General features: G+C 38.9%; 1 long non-coding RNA gene across 1 annotated transcript in view; it reads left to right on the forward strand.

Moving 5' to 3' along the window:
* The first annotated feature begins 6,708 nt into the window (after positions 1–6,708).
* The window catches only part of LOC143682836 (uncharacterized), a 68,171-nt gene continuing 53,161 nt past the window's right edge, over positions 6,709–21,718 (forward strand). The window contains exon 1 of the long non-coding RNA XR_013175312.1: positions 6,709–6,822. This is a non-coding gene — a long non-coding RNA (uncharacterized LOC143682836). The remainder of the gene's footprint in view (positions 6,823–21,718) is intronic.

Here is a 21,718-nt window from a genome sequence, read left to right on the forward strand (position 1 = left end):
CAGGGGTCAAGAACTTGGTGCACAGATATGTGGGTGCCCAGCGAGAGAATGTTGCTGTGCCCCTGCATGGATCTGGGGTCAGGGCCCCGGTGTGTGCAGGTCTGGAGGCAGGGCCCAGGATGCATGCTCAGAGATTAGGGCCATTTGAGTTGAATTCGTTCCCGTGGGCTGGGGGCAGGTGTGGCCCACCTGCGCAGGTCAGCAGTTGCCCAGAGCTGAGGGGGCACGGTGTGAGTGGGTGTGTGTGTGTGCCTGAGTCTAGGGGACTGGATGCTGATGTATGCATGTGCAGAGCTCGGGGGGCAGGGTGGGGTTGAACAACTGTATGGGTTGGGTGCGGGTGTGGCCCAGGTGTGAAGGTGAGCACCTGCAGCGGGGAAGCTCAGGTGACTGCCAATAGAGGGCAGGGAGGGGGAGGTGAGGGCCGAGGGGCTGGCCACTGGTATGTGGCTCTTGGGATGAGACTGTGGGCTTGTGCAGGAGAGGTGTGTCGGTCTGGGACTGGCTGGCACACTTGCGTGGGCCCCGGGGGGTGTGGGGTAGGGATGTACAGGAAGACGGGTCGGGGCAGGGGTGCATGGAGCATGGTGGGGTGTGTGATGGGGTTCCAGTCTTGGGGGGGGTCACAGGTAGCAGGGCAGGGGTGGTGCCCATGAGGGTAGGGCTTGGCTTACCTCCTTATTTCAGTCTCCCTGTCTGCACATTTCTGATAGCTCTGGGCCTCTGTTAGGAAAGGGGTGAGTTAGGCTGCTTGCACTGGTGGACAGTCTCCAGTTTTCTGTGTGTCAATTCTTCAGCTTTTTCAACCAAGCCTTCCCTATGTGGTATAGAAGACCCTCCCAGGTCAGTTACACTGGAATTGGTCTCCTGGTCATTTTTCTGTCACATCTCTAGCTGTTCCTTGAAGGAGGGGTGAACTCGCCCTATCCTATTCTGCCATTTTTCTGGAACCTGTAGAATCTTATATAATGCATTAGGTGTTCTTTAGGATTGGCAGGAAGGGTTTGCTTGGGGTTTGGCAAACTATGATAGGATATGCAATGTCCTAACTGCAGCTTGTGTAAGAGTGACCTTCAGAGTAGCCTCTCAACTCTATTTGAACTCTCTCAGACACTGATACCTTATTTGTTACACTATTTTTCCCAGTTTTGGTCAAGATGGCATTGTTGATCCCACGTGCCAGGGCCAGACTCATCCCTGGGAATCATCTCCCACATCACCAGGGAGGCTTTCACCCCTGGATGTTGTGTCTTACGTAGGGGAAGGGCAATGATTTCACTTGCAGAGTTGAGCTTAGAGAGAGAAAGTCCACATCTGAGCAACAAAAGAGGTTTTCTGGAGGTGACTCTTAGATATACTTATCAGTAAGCTAAGCTTCTCTGCTACACACATAGCTTCACAAGAGCAAGCCTCAAGATCAAGGGCACAGGCTATGGACATGGGTGTCCCTAATGTATGATAAAGTATCAGGGGTTTCCCTGATGGTAAAGTTTAATAGTTCCATATTTTTTCCCCTATCCCTCAAGGGACTTTGCCCATACTTTTTGATTATCTGCTTAATGTACTCTGAATCCCTATATTTCTTGATAATGATTAGTCTTACTAGAGACTAAGCTAGGGAATGCTTGGAAGATACTGTCTCCTATTCAAATGCGGGATGTAGATATATTGATGAGAGTACTGATGGTTGAAGTTTATATGTTATTTGTACAGTTTAACCATTTATTCGTTTATTGAGAAAATATCTTTTTCCATAGGCAGGCACTGTCTTAGGGACTGAGCATATGGTGATAAACAAAACAAAGAAGATTCTTGTCTCCTTTGAGATTCTTGCCCAGCAGGGAAGAAGGAAATTGAAAAAGTAATTATAATTGTGCTGTGTGCTACAGGGGCATCTAAATAGTATGTGAGTAATATCGTTAGCAATATTATTTTCCAGTATAAGTGGCTGTCTGAGCACTTATATATACAAAAGTAGATATTTTACCCCCGGAGTAAAAGTTAATTCATCTGTGGATTGATTCATTTTAGGACTGGGGATTCCTAGTAATATTGGGTATATAAATGAATACTATCTCTGAGCAAAATCCATCTTAGAAGTGATCATTATATGGGCTAAAACAATTTGCTAACATGAAAATCAAATACAAACTTTGTAAAAAGACCAATCTGTTTTCACCAAAAGTCCAGGAATATTTTAAGCAAGGGCTCCATCTGTAAGTAGAGAGCTGCAGTGCGCCATTTAGGGGCCTAGGTAATTTTGCCAGAAGCTCAGTGACTGTAGCTTGTGACAAATGACTGACCCCTAGGGCCACCAACCCTGGCTGCCTGGTGCTCTGCTTGGCCCCTGCTGAGCGGCTCCTATTCTCTCACCTCTGACCGGACCGCTCTTCTAGCCTAAGGCTGGTATTTTCATTATGATCCATAATAAAGTCGAATGAACTTTGTAATTGAACAGGCATCATATGCTGGAGACTTTTGATGGGCTGAGCTCATCAGGATTTGAAGAGGACTGTGCAATGGTGGGGGCTGGGGACACTCCTGCTCACTTCTGTGCTCTGCTTTTGTGACCATTTGCTAAAGTGAATCAGAGTCAAGGGGTCTGTTTTCAGAGTCCGGGATTATCAATTTGCTATGGTATGAATTATAAATAAAAATTTGAATCTTCTGTAACAATGATTAATGGAAACAGGGTACAATTCCTAGTCAGGAAGATTGGCTTGTATTGCACTGTATTATTGCTATGTATACAATTTATAGAACTAAACTGTGCTTACCTCAGGATTCTCTGGTAAGGAAGAATAGTCTCTCATGGAGGTGGTAGTTTTAATCTGGGTAGGGAGGATGTGGTGTGAGCAGGGAAAAGGTCAGCCTACGTGGTTTCATCCTCTTTCCCTATGTTAATTGTTGCTCTGAATTTCTGTTGATCATATACTTACCCTGTCCACTTATTAATGATGAGACACTTTCTAGAGAGGCTGTTATATATAGCATATTGTGAATGGTGAATATGGTTTAATGGGTTGCACAGTAGGGGGATGAGAGAGGAGGTGAGCAAACGTGGGTGCAATGGATGAAATAGAAGAATTTATCAAGGCAATTATCAGCCAATGGAATTACCATCTTTAATAGAGAAAGGTTGTAGCATGAATTATCCCAAAGGGAGGAAGAAACCTTAAAAATTATATTGGATAGAGGATGTGAGTTTGTCCTTGTGTTTCAAGAGTGCATTTATCTTGATTACTAGGATTGAACAATATCATACTTTATTCATTCAGTGCCCCCAATGCATGTTTGTTAAATTACATGAGTGCTGGCAGAAAATTAATTTCCTGCTTACAGTCTAATTGGAGAGCTGAGACGTACGTGCAGCAGTTAGGAAGCAGCTGCATGGAAGGTGGCATGAGTAATGGTGTAGGGCAGAACCAGGCCTGATGTGAGCAGCCATGCTGAGTGAGGTGCTTCTGTGAGGAAGCAGAGGGGTGCATGGGGAAGTAGCACTTGCCAGGAAATGGCCACATTGTGGAGGAAAGTTCAAACAAGTGTGAACTTGGCCACAGTTGGTAGAAGGTTTCAAAGTTGGACTGATCCTCCAGGAAATAAGGAGACACTGTAGGATCTATTCAAGTAGACAGCACCGTGCGTGGAACACTTGAGGACGGAATAGCATTGACAAGAGACCCACGCCCAGAGCAGAAATGGTGGGGACTGGACTCTATAGAGTACAGCACTGGAAGTGAGATTTGTTTCAGATGAAGGACTGGAGGAAATCTGGCAATGCGGGGAGGGTGGGAAGCATGCGAATAAAAAATAACCTTAAATGATAAATTATGGAGTTACAATATGGCAGTTCAAGAACTTCTATAGAACTGTGAAAGCTTATGTGGTAGTTTGAAGTGGAATGGACCCCAGAAAAACACGTTCCGAAAGCTAATCCATTTCTGTGGGTGTGAACCTGCTGTGGGTGGGGCCTTTCCATTAAGTTATTTCAATTGAGGTGTGTCCCAGGTGGGTCTCAATTCTCTTAGTAGAATCCTTTATAAATGGGATGAATACGAAGAAAGACAAGAGAAAAAGCCACAGAAGCTGAGAGAGAAAGACACGGAAGTAAGAAACTGAAGCAACAAAACCTGGGAGAGAAGGAAGAGACCAGCCGATGCAACCATGGGGCTTGCCATGTGATGAGGCATCCGGCATTGCCAGCAGCCAGTCTCAGTGAGAAAGCATTACTTGATTTGGACATTTTCACAGCCTCAGAACTGTAAACTTGTAACTTAATAAATTCCTGTTGTTAAAAGCTGACCCATTGCACAGTCTATTGCGTTTCAGCAGTTTAGCAGACTAGACTACTTTGCAATTAGCATTGGTGTTAGGAATTGCTAGGGGGTTTCAGCAGAATTAGAGGGTGGTTCAGATTATGCCATGAGAATGGGGGAAGCATGACTACGAATTGTACTTTTCAAGTCTGAGTGTTTCTTTACTTTGGATTTGTGATAGGTACAAGAAGTGCTCTCCTTTTACTTAAAAAAGAAAACATGGAAGATTACTACTTTTATCGATGCTTTTTCTTTATGATTTAAAAATGTTTTCTCAGGAGATATAGAATTGTTGAAACAAACTTCTGAGATGGCTCAGAGGAGTGCTAGGAAATGACAGGTGAAAAAGTTCACTACTTAACCACAATAGTATATTTACTTTTCATATAGATGGCTTTCCTTTGAGAATCCCTGGTGAGCCACTCTGTCAGTACAAGTACTGAAATTAATGCTTGGGATTCAAAAACAAACTATGTAGAATACAGAAAATTGTAAAGATCCACAGAACCTATTTAGGTTCGGACCCTGAGATCTGGATCCGGCTTGGCCTCCTGCTCTTATTGCAAGAAATCTGAGCTTTTTCTTCTGATTTATACAATTTGTCACATTATTAATTTATTATTGGGTAACTAGAAAGTCATTTCATCATGCATAACTTATATTAATTTTATAACACTCTATAAAACACTTCAGGCTTTAATTGTGAGTCATCTGGGATCACTGACAGTATGTGGCATGGCTACGCAATAGTTACAACACACACTGTGTGCCGTTTAGTCTGGGTGCTCCAAAACAGACAGAAAAGCAGGTGGCAATTTCCTTATACAAAATTTAATAGCCAAGTTTGTTATCTATTCTTACCAAAATGTCCAGAATCGTGGAACTCTTCTGATTCTCATTGCAATGTAAATTTATATATTGTACTATTTGCTTTGGACATTTATATACTGGCTTACCATATGAACATGTTCTCATTGCCTACTCAGGCCTTTGAGCAATTTGCAGTCTTTTGTTAGCAAATAAAGGCCCTCGGAGACTCCTATTTGGAGCCCAGGGTTTACCAGCTGCTCTCCAATACTGGGTCTCATTAGAGGCCTGCTGCTCTGCTGAGAACCACACCACATGCTACACCCTCTCTTGTCTACATATTAGCCTGTTGCTGCTCCTTAAATTACCTGGTACAAAAGCTTGCTCTATTTCTCCACCGAGAGCTACCACTCCTGCCCACTTTGAAGAGGCTCTATATCATGATCTCTCAAGCTAATTAATGTTTGTGGGCAGGCCACAGGTTGCTACAGAGGAAACTTCCTAAGGCTGATATCGATGAGGGTTTTTTTGCGGGGTGGGGTGGGGTGGGGGGAGGAAGCAAAGGATTACTGCTGGTGTAGTTCATGTTCAAAGTCTGCTGTGTTAAAACAATGTTTTATTGTTTTAATCCAGGTGATGTAATAAAGTCCCATTTCAAAAGTTATGTCCCAGGGAAATTAGAATGTAATATTAATTGAAAACATTTGAAATAAAGGATTTAAAGTATTGTCAATGGAGGGTGGTAGCAAATATATCAGAAAGGTATTGCCACGAATATTTATTGGAAATCATAGGCTGTATCCAACTGTTTATGTTAATTGGGAAGTATTTATATTTTTAAGTGAAAAGCATTACATCTTTCTAATTTTTAAGGAGATTTGTTTGTAATTTTGTGATTTAGGAAATGGATTAAATAGTGTCAGTTTTCCTATGCAAGATAACCAAAATAAAATTTCAGGATTCCTGGAAAGTAAATTTTGATTTTTTTTTTTTTGGCATGGGCAAGCACCAGGAATTGAACCCGGGTCTCCGGCATGGCAGGCAAGAACTCTGCCTGCTGAGCCACTGTGGCCCACCCTAAATTTTGATATTTTGATGAAAGATTCAGAGAAGATTATAGGTGTTCCATATTTCCAACAAAATGAATTGAAAACAATTTGCATTAGTCCAAAAGATAAACTACTAGTGATTGTTCATTAAAAAATTGTACTTTTCCAGAAGGACTCCTTAAAATAGTAAGCTCCCCTCATACATTCAAATATAGGTCAGTTAATAAAAATTCTGCTCAAACATTGATTGCATAAAAGAGTGGTTGCACTGTCTGAGTAAGGAAGCAAAGTCTGGCTTATCAACCTATTGACACACTCTCAAAATATTTCTTATCATTTCATTTTGTTGACGATGGAATTCTGTTTCTTTGCTCTTCACCTCCTTCTCTTGTTTCTTCTCTATTCCTTCTCTTTCCATATTTAAGTGAGCGTCATATTTACTGGCTGAAGTACAGGCACTCAAATTTCCTCACGTGCTAATTCTTTAGTAGAATTTCATGATTGACCTATTTCTCCTTCTCTTCTCTCAGGTTTCCTCTCACCATCTTTTCTCTGGTCAACCTTCCTTCAGCCAGGCTGGTCTTCCTGAGCATCCTCTTAGTCACCAAAAAGGAAGGATTCCTGTGGCTGCCCAAGCGTGAGTGCTCCAGGTAACCCTTTGGATGAAATATATATACTTAAGTTGGAGGCATATACAGCAAGTATATTTGTCTCTGCAAACTTAAAAATGAAGAAAGCACCAAATATGAAGTCATTACATGGAGGAAATTTCTGGCTACTGAGTCTATAACTGACATGGGAAAAGAGTTCCTGGATTTAATTTGCTTATATTTGTAAATAAACAGTGAGTACGTCTGACGGGTACTGTCTTAGAGCTTCAAAGAGAAATGCTTTTTGATGAGAAGGGAAGTAAAGAATCTTTAGGTTAATCAAAGCACAGCATGTAAGTATTTTCTCTGGGTGTGAATAAACATATTTAAAGTAACTGTTAGACAAGAACAGGGATTAAGGCAGCTTCAGCTGTGATTGCATTAATCAGAGCACTTTAACAAATATTTGTTGATCATAAATGAATCTTAAGAGATATGTTTATGGAGTCTATTGTGCTTCGTGGCATGGCTGAGTAGATAAGGAGGAGAGATAGAGCATCTTTTTCTTGGAAGGTGGCCATAATGGATTAACTAAACAAATATTTATTAAGAACTTTCTATGTGCCAGCATTTTATTAGATGGAAGGACAACAGCAAAAGACAGACATGGTCTCTATCCTCGTGAAGCTCTTGATCTGGTGGGGGATGAACACAAACAAGCAGACAATTGCTCTGTACTGTTAATTCAGAGCTATAATGGCAGAAAACAATGTGTGCTGAGAGGACAGATTGGTCCTGCAGGTAGTAGAAAGCATCCATGCATAGGCGAGACTAGGGAAACAAGCCCAGGGATTCTGGCTTCGTCTCTCCTACTGGGGATATTGGATCTGGAAATATCAACAGTGTTCATCTGCAATTATCCTAGACACAGCCATTGCTGTAGTTATCTCAGGCTGGCATGTAGGGTGTCCTCTAATTTTTTATTTTACCAAGCCCTAAGGTGATATCATTTGCTGGGTTGGTATATGTGTGTATTTACACATAACACATATATTTTGCTATATCATGTGAACGTAAGTTGTCAACTTCATTAGCTTCAGTATGCATTTCCTAAGAATAAGGTTTAGTTCCTACATCAATCACAATAACATCATCATCTCTGAAAAAAAAAAAGAATAATTATCTGATCATGTAGCATCCAGCCCATATTCAAATTTCCCCAGTTATTCCAAGAATATTTTTCATTACTATTATTTTTTCTAGAACATGGATCCAATTTTGTTTATACATTACAATTAGTTGTTATATCTTTTTGCTCTTCTGTTCCAGAGGTAAACATTATATGTATTTTACCTGTCTAGTCTACATTTTTATACTTTTACCACAATCTGTATCTATAAAAATAAATAATATTTTTTGTGTTAAAAATATTACTTAAGTGGTACTGTACTGCATGTGTTATTCAACAGTTTGTTGTTTTCCCTCAACTCATGTTTTCAAGATCCCATCCATATTAATACACGCAGATCAAATTCATTCATTTTTAACAGTTATATGCTGTACACTGTAAGAAAATACCTTAATCTCTTTATCCATCCCTCTATTGAAAGATATTTAGGTTGCTTCCACTTTTTTCATTAGCTAAATTATTTCACCTTTTTCCATTAGCATTACAGGGAAACCAAGAGTGCTATTAAATTAGGATGGTGTTTATGCAGACTAGTTACTTTCTCAGTAAATCTCTTTTTCTCAAGTTCTTCTTTGTTCCACTTTTAGGGCCTGTTCTTTGGCAGCCCCCAATATTAGGTAGTAGCACAGTCTTTTTTGTCTTCCAGGGATCTTGTAGAATAGACACTTTTTTTTTTTTTTTTTTTTTTTTTTAAGAGAGAGGGAGGAAGGGAAGGAAAGACAGAGAAGGAAGGAAGGATGGAAGGAAGGAAGGGAGGAAGAAAGGGAAACATCTTTAAACATTTTCTTGTTTTATTATATTTTGTTTGTTTGTTTTTTACATGGGCTGGGGCCGGGAATCGAACCGGGGTCCTCCGGCATGGCAGGCAAGCACTCTTGCCCGCTGAGCCACCGCGGCCCGCCCAGAATAGACACTTTTAAGTGTATTGGCACATTAGAATTATTGACTGCCCAAGCCCTGCTCTCAGAGATTCTGATTTACTTACTTGATCTGGAGTGGGAAGTGTGTAGTCAAGGTTCAGAACTGTGCCAGTTTGAAAGGGCGTATGTACCCTAGAAAAGCCATGTTTTAATCCTAATTCCATTTTGTAAAGGCAGCCATTTCTTCAAATCCTTATTCAGCATTGTATGTTTGGAACTGTAATTAGATCATCTCCCTGGAGATGTGATGTAATCGAGAGTGATTGTTAAACTGGATTAGGTGGGGACATGTTTAGGTGGTCTTGAATACTTTACTGGAATCCTATAAAAGGGAGATTCAGAGAGAGCAGAGCAGAGCGACATAGCCACGAGAAGCAGAGAGCCCATAAGCCAGCAAACTTTGGAGATGAAAAAGGAAAATGCCTCCCAGGAAGCTTCATGAAACAGGAAGCCAGGAGAGAAAGCTAGCAGATGACACCGTATTTGCCATGTGCCCTTCCAGATGAGAGAGAAGCCCTGACTGTGATCGCCATGTACCTTCTCACTTGAGAGAGAGACAGACCCTGAACTTCATCGGCCTTCTTGAATCAAGGTATCTTTCCCTGGATGCCTTTGATTGGACATTTCTATAGACTTGTTTTAATTGGGACATTTTCTTGGTCTTAGAACTATAAACCAGCAACTTTTTAAATTCCCCCTTTTAAAAGCCATTCCATTTCTGTTATATTGCATTCCAGCAGCTAGCAAACTAGAACAAGAACAATGGTTGATCATTATGTGGGTCCCATAGAATAACCGTATAATTTGCCACAAGAGGCACATAGAATATTACTGCAAGGAATTAAGGAGTTGGGCTGTATTTTAGCTCATGGCATTATGCCTCTCCTATGGTGTTAGCACTTTTAACCTAAAGAAGGCTACAAAAGACAGTCACTGAAAATCTTCCTTTAGAATATGGCAAATGGGAGAACTACATGTCAAGTCCTGTGTCTGATAGAATTTCCTAAATTTTTAATGTAATTATTTCTTGCATTGCTTTAGTACTGAAGAAAGGTTTGTCTCTTCCAAGATGTTGATATTCTTCTTATCATTAGATATTGAAAGAGGTGTCACAGTTAATGGTCCTTTTTTTTTCTTGACTTTCAGGAGTTTTTAAGGAGGGAAAACAGTGTTTAGTGAGTCCATATCATGAGACAGGTTCTTTTTCTACCATACCTCTAAATTGCCATTAGTGGTTTATCTCTCCAATTTTAAGAACACGAGGTTCAGGAAAGTTAAGTCATTTGCCTCAAACCATAAAGAGAGCAAGTTGCAGAATCTGACTGGAAGCTAAACTTGCCTGATTCCAAAGTACAGGTTCTTTCTTCTTTAAATTTTTATTTATTTATTTATTTATTTAATATTTTTATTGAGAAATCTTCACGCACATCAGTCCAACCATAGTATACAATCAATGGCTCACAATATCATCACATAGTTGTATGTTGATCACCATGATCATTTTTAGAACATTTGCATCACTCTAGAAAAAGAAATAAGAAAAAACTCATACATTCCATACACCTTACCCCTCCCTGTCATTGACCACCAGTATTTCAATCTACTCAATTTATTACTCTTTATCCCCCTATTATTTATCCTTTTTTAAAAAATTTATCTGACCATACCCTGGATAAAAAGAGCATCAGACACAAGGCTTTCAAATCACATGGTCATATTGTAAAAGCCGTATTGTTCTACAGTTATCTTTAAGAATCAAGGTCACTGTAATACAGTTCAGCAGTTTCAGGTACTTCCCTCTAGCCACTCCAATCATAGACTAAAAAGGCATATCTGTATAATGCACAAGAATAACCTCCAGGATAACCTCTCAACTCTGTTTGAAATCTCTCAGTCACTAAAACTTTGTTTTGTCTCTTTTCTCTCTTCCCTCTTTTTGGTTAAGAAGGCTTTCTCAAGTCCATCATGCCGGGTCCTGGCTCATCCCTGGGAGTCAGGTCCTACATTGCCAGAGAGATTTACACCCCTGGGAGTCAAATCCCACATAGGGAAGAGGGCAGTGAGTTCTCCTTCTGAACTGACTGACAGAGAGAGGCCACAGAGCAACAAAAGAGGTTCTCTGGTGGTTGACTATTAGGCAAAATTACAAGTAGGATTAGCTTCTCTTTTGCAGGAATAAGTTTCATAGGGGTGATCTCCAAGATCGAGGCTCTGGCTATTGAATTGGTTGTCCCCACTGCTTGCGAGAATATCAGGAATTCCCAAGATGGGGAAATTTAATATTTCCTCCTTTCTCCCCAATCCCCTAAGGGGATTTGCATAACTTTTTTTATTCTTTGCCCAAATTACTCTGGGATATATTGGGGCATCCCACTAACCTGTACAAACCAACAAGATCTCCCTCCCTATTCAAGATTCCATGTAATTATGGTATTCAATCAAACTGATCATACAGTTTAGACAATGTGCTACCAAAGATATAAATTTTGCACCAAATAAACACTTCTCCCTTTGGGTTCACACAGAAGTTGAAGTTTGAAAATATGGGCTGTATCATCTTTTATGCAGTATTCTGATTTACCTTAGTTCTATCCATATCAGCTTCTTTCATATCTCTAGTAGAAATCTGATTACTTTTTCAGCTTTCTTTCTTTTTTTAAACAGTTTCTGAATGGGAATGCTGATTTTCACAGCTTCAGTGATCCAACTCTGAGTTTCATGTGTCACATAAATACCTGAAGTTTCAGGGAACAACCAGGTTATATACAAATAACTCAGTATCTCAAAATTTAGAAATAACAGTTACAACTCCTGAATATATGTGACTGTTGTAAGAGTTTACAATTTAGGATCCTTTACAATAGGCCCCAACCTAATAGTCCATGCTTTCAAATTTAATTCTCTGAGTTTGTATATTATAGTTAGTCCATATGAGTGAGGCATGATAATATTTGTCTTTTTGTTTCTGATATTTCATTCAACATACTCTCCTTAAGGTTGATTCACCTAGTTGCATGCCTCACAACTTCATTCCTTCTTGCAGCTGCTCAGTAGTCTGTTGTATGTAAACAGTTACCCCTTCCAGTTGATGTACCCTTAGGCCACCTCCATCCATTGTGAATGGTGAACACTGCCACCATAAACCCCAGTGTGCAAATGTCCATTCTCAGTTCCTCCAGGTATATACCTAGCAACAGGGTTGTAGGATCATATGGCAACCCCACCTCTAACCTCCTGTGGAACCACCACACTGCCCTCCTCAGGAACTGCACCTCTCGGCTTCCCTACTAAAGTTGAATAAGTACATCTCTTTCTCCACATTTCCTCTGGTACCTGTTTCTTTGTTCATTTTTTAACTGTTTCTTCACACATGTTTATTCACACATCATTCAACCCAACCTAATTAAATAGTAATGCCTTTGCTACCATAATCTATATGAAGACATTTCCTTTTTCTTCTTCTAAGAATCCATACCCCTTCCCCGTATCCCCCCACCTTGTTGACATTTAGTTTTGACATAATACCTTGTTCACATTCAGTGGAAACATGTTATAATGTTACTGTTGACTGTAGACCCCAGCTTGCATTAATTGTATTTTTTACCCTGTGTACCAACCCATTTTCAACACCTTGTGATGTTGACATTTATTCTCCCTCATGCAAAAATGTTTTTACATCTGTACATTTAATTACCATCATTGACCATTCTAGATTTTGTGAAGTTATACAGTCAAGTCTTTCTCTTCTTCTTTTCCTTCTGGTGTCATACACACCCCTAACCTTCTTTCAACCATGCTCACACACATCTTTGTTTGGTGTACTTACAATATTGCACTGCCACGAGATAGTATTGTGCTGTCCGTTTCTTTTATCTGTAAAGTCAACCTTATTGAACATTGTATACATGCCCAATTTCTACCCTCTTTCTATCTCCTGATATCCTGTGTTCTCAACTCTAACTCTCAAAGTTCACTCATTAATGTTAGTTTATATTAATGAGCCCATACAGTATTTGTCCTTTTGTTTCTGGCTAATTTCACTCACATAATATCCTCAAAGTTCATCCACATTGTTACATGCTTCATGACTTTATTCCATCTTACACCTTGTAAGTATTACATCACATGTATGTACCACAGCTTATTTAACCACTAGTCCATTGATGGACATTTGGGCTGTTTCTATCTCTTGGCAATCAGGAATGATATTGCAATAAACATCGATATGCAAATGTCTGTTTGTGTCCTCGTCTTCAATTTCTCTGAATATATACCCCGTAATGGGATTGCTGGATCATATGGCAATTCTATACTTAACTTCCTAAGGAACCATCAAACTGCTTTCCAGAGTGGTTGCAGCATTTTACATTCCCATTAACAGTGGATAAGTGGGCCTCTTTCTCCATACCCTCTCCAGCATTCGATTTTTCTTTCTTTTCTTTTCTTGATACTGGCCTTTCTAGTGGGTGTCAGATGATATTTCATTGTAGTTTTGATTTGCATTTCCCTAATAGCCAGTGAAGTTCAGCATCTTATCATGTGCCTTTTCGTCATTTATATTTTCTCTTCTGAAACGTGTCTAATCATGTGTTTTGCCCATTTTTTAATTGGGTTGTTTGTCTTTTTGTTGCTGAGTTGTAGAATCTCTTCATATATTCTGGTTACTAACCCTTATCTGATAAATAGTTTCTGAATATTGTCTCCCATTGCATAGGCTGCCTTTTTACTTTCCTAACAAAGTTCTTTGATGCACAAAAATGTTCAATTTGAGGAGATCACATCTATATATTTCTTTTTCCATTGTTTGTGCTTTGGGTGTAAGGTCCAGGAAACCACTGCCTCACATAAAATTTATAAGATATTTCCCTATATTTTCTTCTAAAAGCTTTATGGTCTTAACTCAAATGTTTAGGTCTTTGATCCATTTTGAGTTAACTTTTGCATAGGGTGTGAGATATGAATCCTCCTTCATTCTTTTGCATATGGATATCCAGTTCTCCAACACAATTTAGTGAAGAGGCTGTTCTGTCCCAGTTGGGTTGGCTTGACCTCTTTGTCAAAGATCAATTGTCCATTGATGAGAGGATCTGTTTCTGAACACTCAGTTTGATTTCATCGGTCAATATATCTGTCTTTATGCCAATACCATGCTTTTTGACTACTATAGCACTGTAATATGCTTTATTTATTTATTTTTGCATGGTCAGACTCTGGGAATTGAACCCAGGTCTATAATATGCTTTAAAATCAAGTAATGTGAGATTGCCTACTTCATTTTTCTTTCTCAATATATTTTTAGTATTTGGGGCATTATGCTCTTCCAAACAAATTTTTGTTTTATTGTTTTTTCTATTTCTGCAAAGTAAGTTGTTGCGATTTTAATCAGTACTGCATTGAATCTATAAATCAATTTGGGTAGAATTTACATCTTAGCTATATTTAGTCTTCCAATCCATGAACATAGTATGTCCTTCCAATTATTTAGGTCTTTTAGCAATTTCTTGTAGTTTTCTGTGTATAGGTCTTTTGTATCATTAGTTAAATTAATTCTTAAATATTTGATTCTTTGGTTGCTATTGTAAATGGAATTTTTTTCTTGATTTCCTCCTCAGATTGCTCATTACTAGTTATAGAAACACTACTAATTTTTGAGTGTTGAGCTGTACCCTGCCACTTTACTGTACTCATTTATTGGCTCTAGTAACTTTGCTGTAGACTTTTTGGGATTTTTTTATATATAGTATCATATTATCTGCAAACAGTGAGAGTTTTACTTCTTTCTTTCCAATTTCCAATTTCCAATTTGGATGCCTTTTATTTCTTTTCTTGTCTAATTGCTCTGGATAGAACTTCCAGCACAATGTTGAGTAACAATGGTGACACTGGGCATCCTTGTCTTGTACCTGATCTTAGGGCAAAAACTTTCAGTCTTTCCCTATTCTAGTTTGCTAGCTGTCGGAATGCAACACACCAGAGATGGATTGGCTTTTAATAAAAGGAGATTTATTTCATTAGTCCTTCAGGGGAAAGGCAGCCATCTTTCAACTGGGGTTCTTTCTTAAGTGGGAAGGCACAGGATGATCTCTGCTGGCCTTCTCTCCAGACCTCTAGGTTCTAAAAACTCTCCCTGGGATGATTTCTTTCTGCATCTCCGAAGGCCTGGGCTGAGCTATGAGTGCTGAGATGTGGTATGCTGAGCTGCTTGAGCTGTGCTCCCTTGAGCTCTCTCATTTAAGCACCAGCCAATTAAATCAAACATCATTTATTACAGCAGGCATGCCTCTTAGCTGACTGCAGGTGTAATGAGCAACAGATGAGTTCATCTGTTCACCGTTGGCTCATGTCCACAGCAACAGAACTAGGTACCTTCACCTGGCCAAGTTGACAACTGAATCTAACTACCACATTTCCCATTGAGCACAATGCTAGCTGTGGCTTTTTCATATATTTCCTTTATCGTGTTGAAGAAGTACTTTTCTTTTCCTATCCTTTGAAGTGTTTTCATCAAGAAAGAATGTTGAATTTTGTCAAATGCCTTTTCTGCATTAATCATGTTGATCATGTCACTTTTTCATTTTGACTTATTGATATGGTATATTGCATTAATTAATACATTACATTAATATGGTGTATTACAGTAAATGTTGATCCAGCCTTGCATACCTGGAATAAATCCCATTTGGTCATGATGTATAATTCTCTTCATGTGCTGCTGGATTTGATTTGTAAGTATTTTGATGAGGATTTTTGCATCTATATACATTAAAGACATTGGTCTGTAATTTTATTTTCCTGTAGTATCTTTGCCTGGCTTTGGTATTAGGGTGAGATATTGGCATCATGGAATGAGTTAGGTAGCTTTCCCTCCCTTCCAATTTTTTTGAAGAGTTTGAGCATGATTGATACTAATTCTTCCCGAATGCTTGGTGGAATTCACATGTGAAGCCATCTGGTCCTGGGATTTTTTTTATTTCTTGGGAGCTTCTTTATGACTGACTCAACCTCTTTGCTTATGATTGGTTTGTTGAGTTCGTCTGTTTCTTCTTGAGTCAATGTTGGTTATTCATGCCTTTCTCGGAAGCTGTCCATTTCATCTATGTTGTCTAGTTCATTAACATATAGGTGTTCAGTCATACCTCCTTTATTTCTGCAGGTCAGAGGTTATGTCTCCTCTTCTATTTCTGATTTTATTTATTTTCATCCTCTCTCTCTGCCTCTCTCTTTCTCTTTTTTATGTCAGCCTAGCTAAGGGCTCATTGATTTCATTGATTTTCTCAAAGAACCAACTTCTGGTTTTATTGATTTTCTCTGTTGTTTCATATTCTCAATTGCATTTATTTCTGTTCTAACCTCCATTATTTCTTTTCTTTTGTTAATTTTTTTGGGGGGGTTAGTTTTTCATTGTGTAGTAGCAATTTCTTGATTTTTGCTTTCTTCCTTTTTAATATAGACATTTAAGGCAAGAAATTTCTCTTTCAGCACTGCCTTTACTACATCCTATAAGTTTTTGTATGTTGTGTTTTCATTTTATTTTCCTTGAGATTTTTTACTGATTTATTTTGTAATTTCTTCCTTGACCCACTGGTTACTTAAGAGTGTGGTTTAGCCTCCATATATTTGTGAGTTTTCTGGCCTTCAGCCTGTTTTTGATTTCCAACTTCATTCCATTATGATCCAAAAAAGCATTTTGTACAATTTCAATCTTTTTAAATTTATTAAGACTTGCTTTGTGACCCAGCATAGGGTCTATCCTTCAGAGTGATCCATGAGCACTTAAGGAAAATGTGTATCCGGCTTGTGCTGGTTTGAAAGGATGTGTGTCCCCTAGAAAAGCCATGTTTTAATCCCATTTTGTAAAGGCAGCCATTTCTTCTAACCCCTATTCAGCATTGTATGTTTGGAACTGTAATTAGATCATCTCCCTGGAGATGTGATGTAATTGAGATCAGTTGTTAAACTGGATTAGGTGATGACATGTCTCCACCCATTTGTGTAGGTCTTGATTAGTTTCTGAAGTCCTGTAAAAGAGGAAACATTTTGGAGACAAGAGATTTGGAGAGAGCAGAGAATGCTGCAGCACCATGAAGCAGAGAGTCCATGAGCCAGTGATCTTTGGAGATGAAGAAGGAAAATGCCTCCCAGGGAGCTTCATGAAACCGGAAGCCAGGAGAGAAAGTTAGCAGATGATGCCATGCTCACCATGTGCCCTTCCAGATGAGAGAGAAACTCTGACTGTGCTCACCATGTGCCTTTCCACTTAAGAAAGAAACCATGAACTTCATCGGTCTTCTTGAACCAAGTTACCTTTCCCTGGATGCCTTAGATTGGAAATTTTTATAGACTTGCTTTAATAGGGACATTTTCTCAGCCTTAGAACCGTAAACTAGCAACTTATTACATTCCCTTTTTAAAAGTCATTCCATTTCTGGTATATTGAATTCTGGCAGCTAGCAAACTAGAATACTGCTGTTGTGGGGTGTAATGTTGTGTATATTCTGTTAAGTCTAGTTCATTTATTGTATTATTCAAAATCTGTTTCCTTATTGATCCTCTGCCTAGATGTTCTATCCATTGATGACAGCAGGGAATTGAAGTCTCTAATTATTATGGTAGAGGTATCTACTTCTCCCTTCTATGTTATCAGTGTTTGCCTCATGTATTTCAGAGCACTCTGGCTTGGTGCATAAATATTTATGATTATTATGATTTCCTGTTGAATAGTTCCTTTTATTAATACACAGTTTCCTTCTTTGTCTGTTTTAATTGCCTTACACTTGAAGTCTAATAAGTTGGATATTAATGTAGTTACTCCTGCTCTTTTTTTGGGGTTGTTTGAGTGAAATATCTTTTCCCAACTTTTCACTTTCAGCCTATTTTTGTCCTTGGCTCTAAAGTGAGTCTCCTGTCGACAGCATTTAGATTGGTCCTGTTTTTAATCCATTCTTCCAGTCTGTGTCCTTTGATTGGGGAGTTTAATCCATTAACATTTAATGTTATTACTGTAAAGGCAATGCTTTCTTCTACCATTTTGTCTTTTGGATGTTATATGTCATATATAATTTTTAAAATCTTTTTACCTTTACTGATAGTCTTCATTTGAACACAATCCTCCAGACTGCTCTTTCCTGTCCTTTCCTATTTGCCTATACTGCTCCCTTTAGTGTTTTTTGTAGAGCCAGTCTCTTAGTCACAAATTCTCTCAGTGGCTGTTTGTCTGAAGATACTTTAATACCCCCCCATCATTTTTTTTGGATGTTTAACTTTTTTTTATTGTATAGTATATCATATATACGAAGCAAAGAAACAAAAAAGCAATAGTTTTCAAAGCACTCTTCAACAAGTAGCTACAGGACAGAACCAAGAGTTTGTCATGGGCTACCATGTGATCCTCTCATATTTTTCCTTCCAGCTGCTCCAGAATGTAGGAGGTTAGAGGGCTTAAATATATTTTTTTATCATTACAATAAACTTTTTTTCCTTCTTTTTTTTTGGTGAAAAATAACATATATACAAAACAGCTATAAATTTCAAAGCACAGGACCACAATTCCAATTTTGGGTTTTTATTTCTAGCTGCTCTAAAATACTGGAGACTAAAAGAGATATCAATTTAATGATTCAGCATTCATATTCATTTGTTAAGTCCTATCTTCTATGTATAATTCCACCACCACCTTTGATCTTTCCATGCCTCTCTTTAGGGTTGTTTGGGCTATGACAATTCTAAATTTTTGATATTGGATGGGTCTGTCACTAATATGGGGTAGGGAGATGGAATTACCTTATGTTCTGGAGAGGCTGGGCTAGGTTTCAGGACTTATCTGGACCAGGGACCCATCTGGAGATTGTAGGTTTCTGGAAAGTTACTCTAGTGCCTGGAACCCTTGTGGAACCTTATATATTGCCCTAGGTGTTTAGGATTGACTGGACTTGTCCTGGTTGGGGGTTGGCAGGTTATGATAGGCAGTAATATCTACCTGAAGCTTGCATACGAGCAACCTCCAGAATAGCCTCTCGACTGTATTTGAACTCTTTCTGCCACTGATACTTTATTAATTACACTTATTTTCCCCCTTTTGGTCAGTATGTAATTGTTGATTCTATGGTGCCAGGTCTGCATTCATCTCTGGGAGTCATCTCCCACATTGCCAGGGAGACTTTCACTCCTGGGTGTCATGTCCCACGTAGGAGGGAAGGCAATGATTTCACTTGCAGAGTTTGGCTTAGAGATAGTGAGGCCACATCTGAGCAACAAGAGAGGCCCTCCAGAAGTAACTCTTAGGCATACCTATGGGTAGTCTAAGGTCCTCTGCTACCTACATAAGCTTCATAAGAGTAAGCCTCATGATCGAGGGCATGGTCTATTGATTTGGGTGTCCCTGAAGTTTGACACAGTATCAGGGGATTCCCTGATGGTACAGTTTGATATTTCCATATTCTTTCTCCTCTCCCTCAGGGGACTTTGCCATTATTTTTTGATTATCTGCTTAATATACTCTAGGATGTATCCAGGCATTACAATAATCTATACAGGATTAAGGGACCTCTTTCTTATTCTGTGCTCCCTGTGTTTCAGTTGTTCAAATGAGCTATACAGATAGATTGAACTAGATTTTGCACTACAGAAAATTTCAGTTCCAGACCAAATAAACCTTTCTTCCATTGGTCTCAAAGAGTATGTGTGATTTAAAAATATAGACACTGTCTTCCTTCCCTCTATGTTCTTAATTACTTTAACTCCAACCTGTTCAGCTTTGCCTTATCTCTAAATATCAGGCTATATATATAAAACAGCCTCTCAAAATCCAGAAATAATAATCCCCACTCTGGACTTAATTTGTGCGCTCTAAAAGCTTACAATCTAGGCCCCTGTTTTCTATAAGCATTTTCTAAAGGTGACCATACCATTCTTGTTCTTTAGTTTCTGGCTTATTTTGTCTCACCGAATGTTCCATATGTACATTCATATCGTTGCATGCCTCAAGACTTTGTTCCTTTTTGTAGCAGCGCAACCTTCATTCATAAGTATACACCATCGTTCGCCAATATACTTCTCAGTCAGTGCATCCTTTAGCCACCCGCATTCATCAGGCATCATGTAGAGGGCCCAGAGTCCATAGTCCATCAACATTCTCAATTTTAGATAATTTCATTGTTCCCAAGAGAAAGAAAGTCAATAAACAGACCCTCACCAAAAAGGAAATCTAAATCTCCTCTTAACTTTTGTCCCTCCCCCATTATTTACCTCTGCTGTTGCTGTGGTAGTGCTGATGGTTTCCTTTTGAACATAACTCATAGCATGTAATAGCAGTTTTCCCCCTGTATCCTGGACTTAAACACTCTTTATACAAGAATCATATTTTTGAAGTAATTCTCATGGGCACTAATTCGTATTTCTAGTATTAATTGGTGGGACACGTAGGTGTATACAACCCCTTTCAATCTCGTTCATCTTCAATATGGTAATATTTCTTATAGACCCACTAGAAAGCCATGTTCATTCCTATCTGTTCCTTTACATTGGTGTTCAACCTCATTAGCCAACGTTTCACCCATCTCTAGGTTCTATATATCTCTAAGTCCCCTATCTCCTGTATTATAAGCCACTGATTATACCTTTATGCTGATTATAAAAAGTGGAATCATACAGTATCTATCCTTTTGTGTCTGGCTAATTTCACTCAGCATTATGTCCTCAAGGCTCATCCATCTTGTCATGTGCTTCAGGACATCATTTTGTCTTACTTCTGCATAATATCCCTTCATGTGTATATATCACAATTTTATTGATCCACTCATCTGTTGATGGGCATTTGATTTGTTTCCATCTTTTGGCAATTGTGAATAATGCTGCTAAGAACATCAGTGTGCAAATGTCTGTTTGTGTCATTGCTTTCAGCTCTTCTGGGTATATACCATGTAGTTCTATTGCTGGGTCATAGGGCAACTTGATATTTAGTTTCCTAAGGAAACACCAAACAGTCTTCCATAGTGGCAGCACCATTATACATTCCCACCCAGCAGTGCATCAGTGTCCTAGTTTCTCCACATCCTCTCCAACATTTATAGTTTCTTTAATAGCAGCCATTCTTATAGGTGTGAGGTGGTATCTTACTGTAATCTTGATCTGCATTTTCTTTATAGCCAATGGAAATGAGCATCTCTTCATGTGCTTTTGAGCCACCTGTATTTGTCTTCAGAAAAATGCCTATTCATATCTTTATATAAATCCATTTTATAATTGGGTTGTTTGTTCTTTTGTTGTTGAGTTGTATGATTTCTTTGTTTATACAGGAAATCAAACCTTTGTCTGATATGTGATTTCCAAGTATTTTCTCCCATTGAGTTGGCTACCTCTCTACTCTTTTGACAAAGTCTTTTGAAGTGCAGAAGCATTTTATTTTGAGGAGTTCCCATTGATATATTTTTGTTTTGTTACTTGTGCTTTGGGTGTAAAGCTTAGGAAGCTACCTCTACTACTAGGTCTTGAAGATGCTTCCCTACATTTTCTTTTAGAAGCTTTATGGGACTAGTTCTTATATTTAGGTGTTTGATCCACTTTGAGTTAATTTTTGTGTAGGGTGTAAGGTAGGGGTCTTCTTTCATTCTCTTGGCTGTTGATATCCAGTTCTTCCATACCCAATTATTGAAAAGACTATTTTGTCCCAGTTCAGAGGATTTGGGGGCCGTATCAAAAATCAGTTGACCATAGATTTGGTGGTCTATTTCTGCATTCTTGATTCAATTCCTTTGACCAATGCTTCTATCTTTGTATCAGTACCATGCTGTTTTGACCACTGTGGCTTTATAGTAGGTTTTAAAGTCAGGAAGTGTTAATCCTCCCACTT

Source organism: Tamandua tetradactyla, chromosome 5 (genome assembly GCF_023851605.1).
Source record: "Tamandua tetradactyla isolate mTamTet1 chromosome 5, mTamTet1.pri, whole genome shotgun sequence".
Classification (NCBI taxonomy): domain Eukaryota; kingdom Metazoa; phylum Chordata; class Mammalia; order Pilosa; family Myrmecophagidae; genus Tamandua; species Tamandua tetradactyla.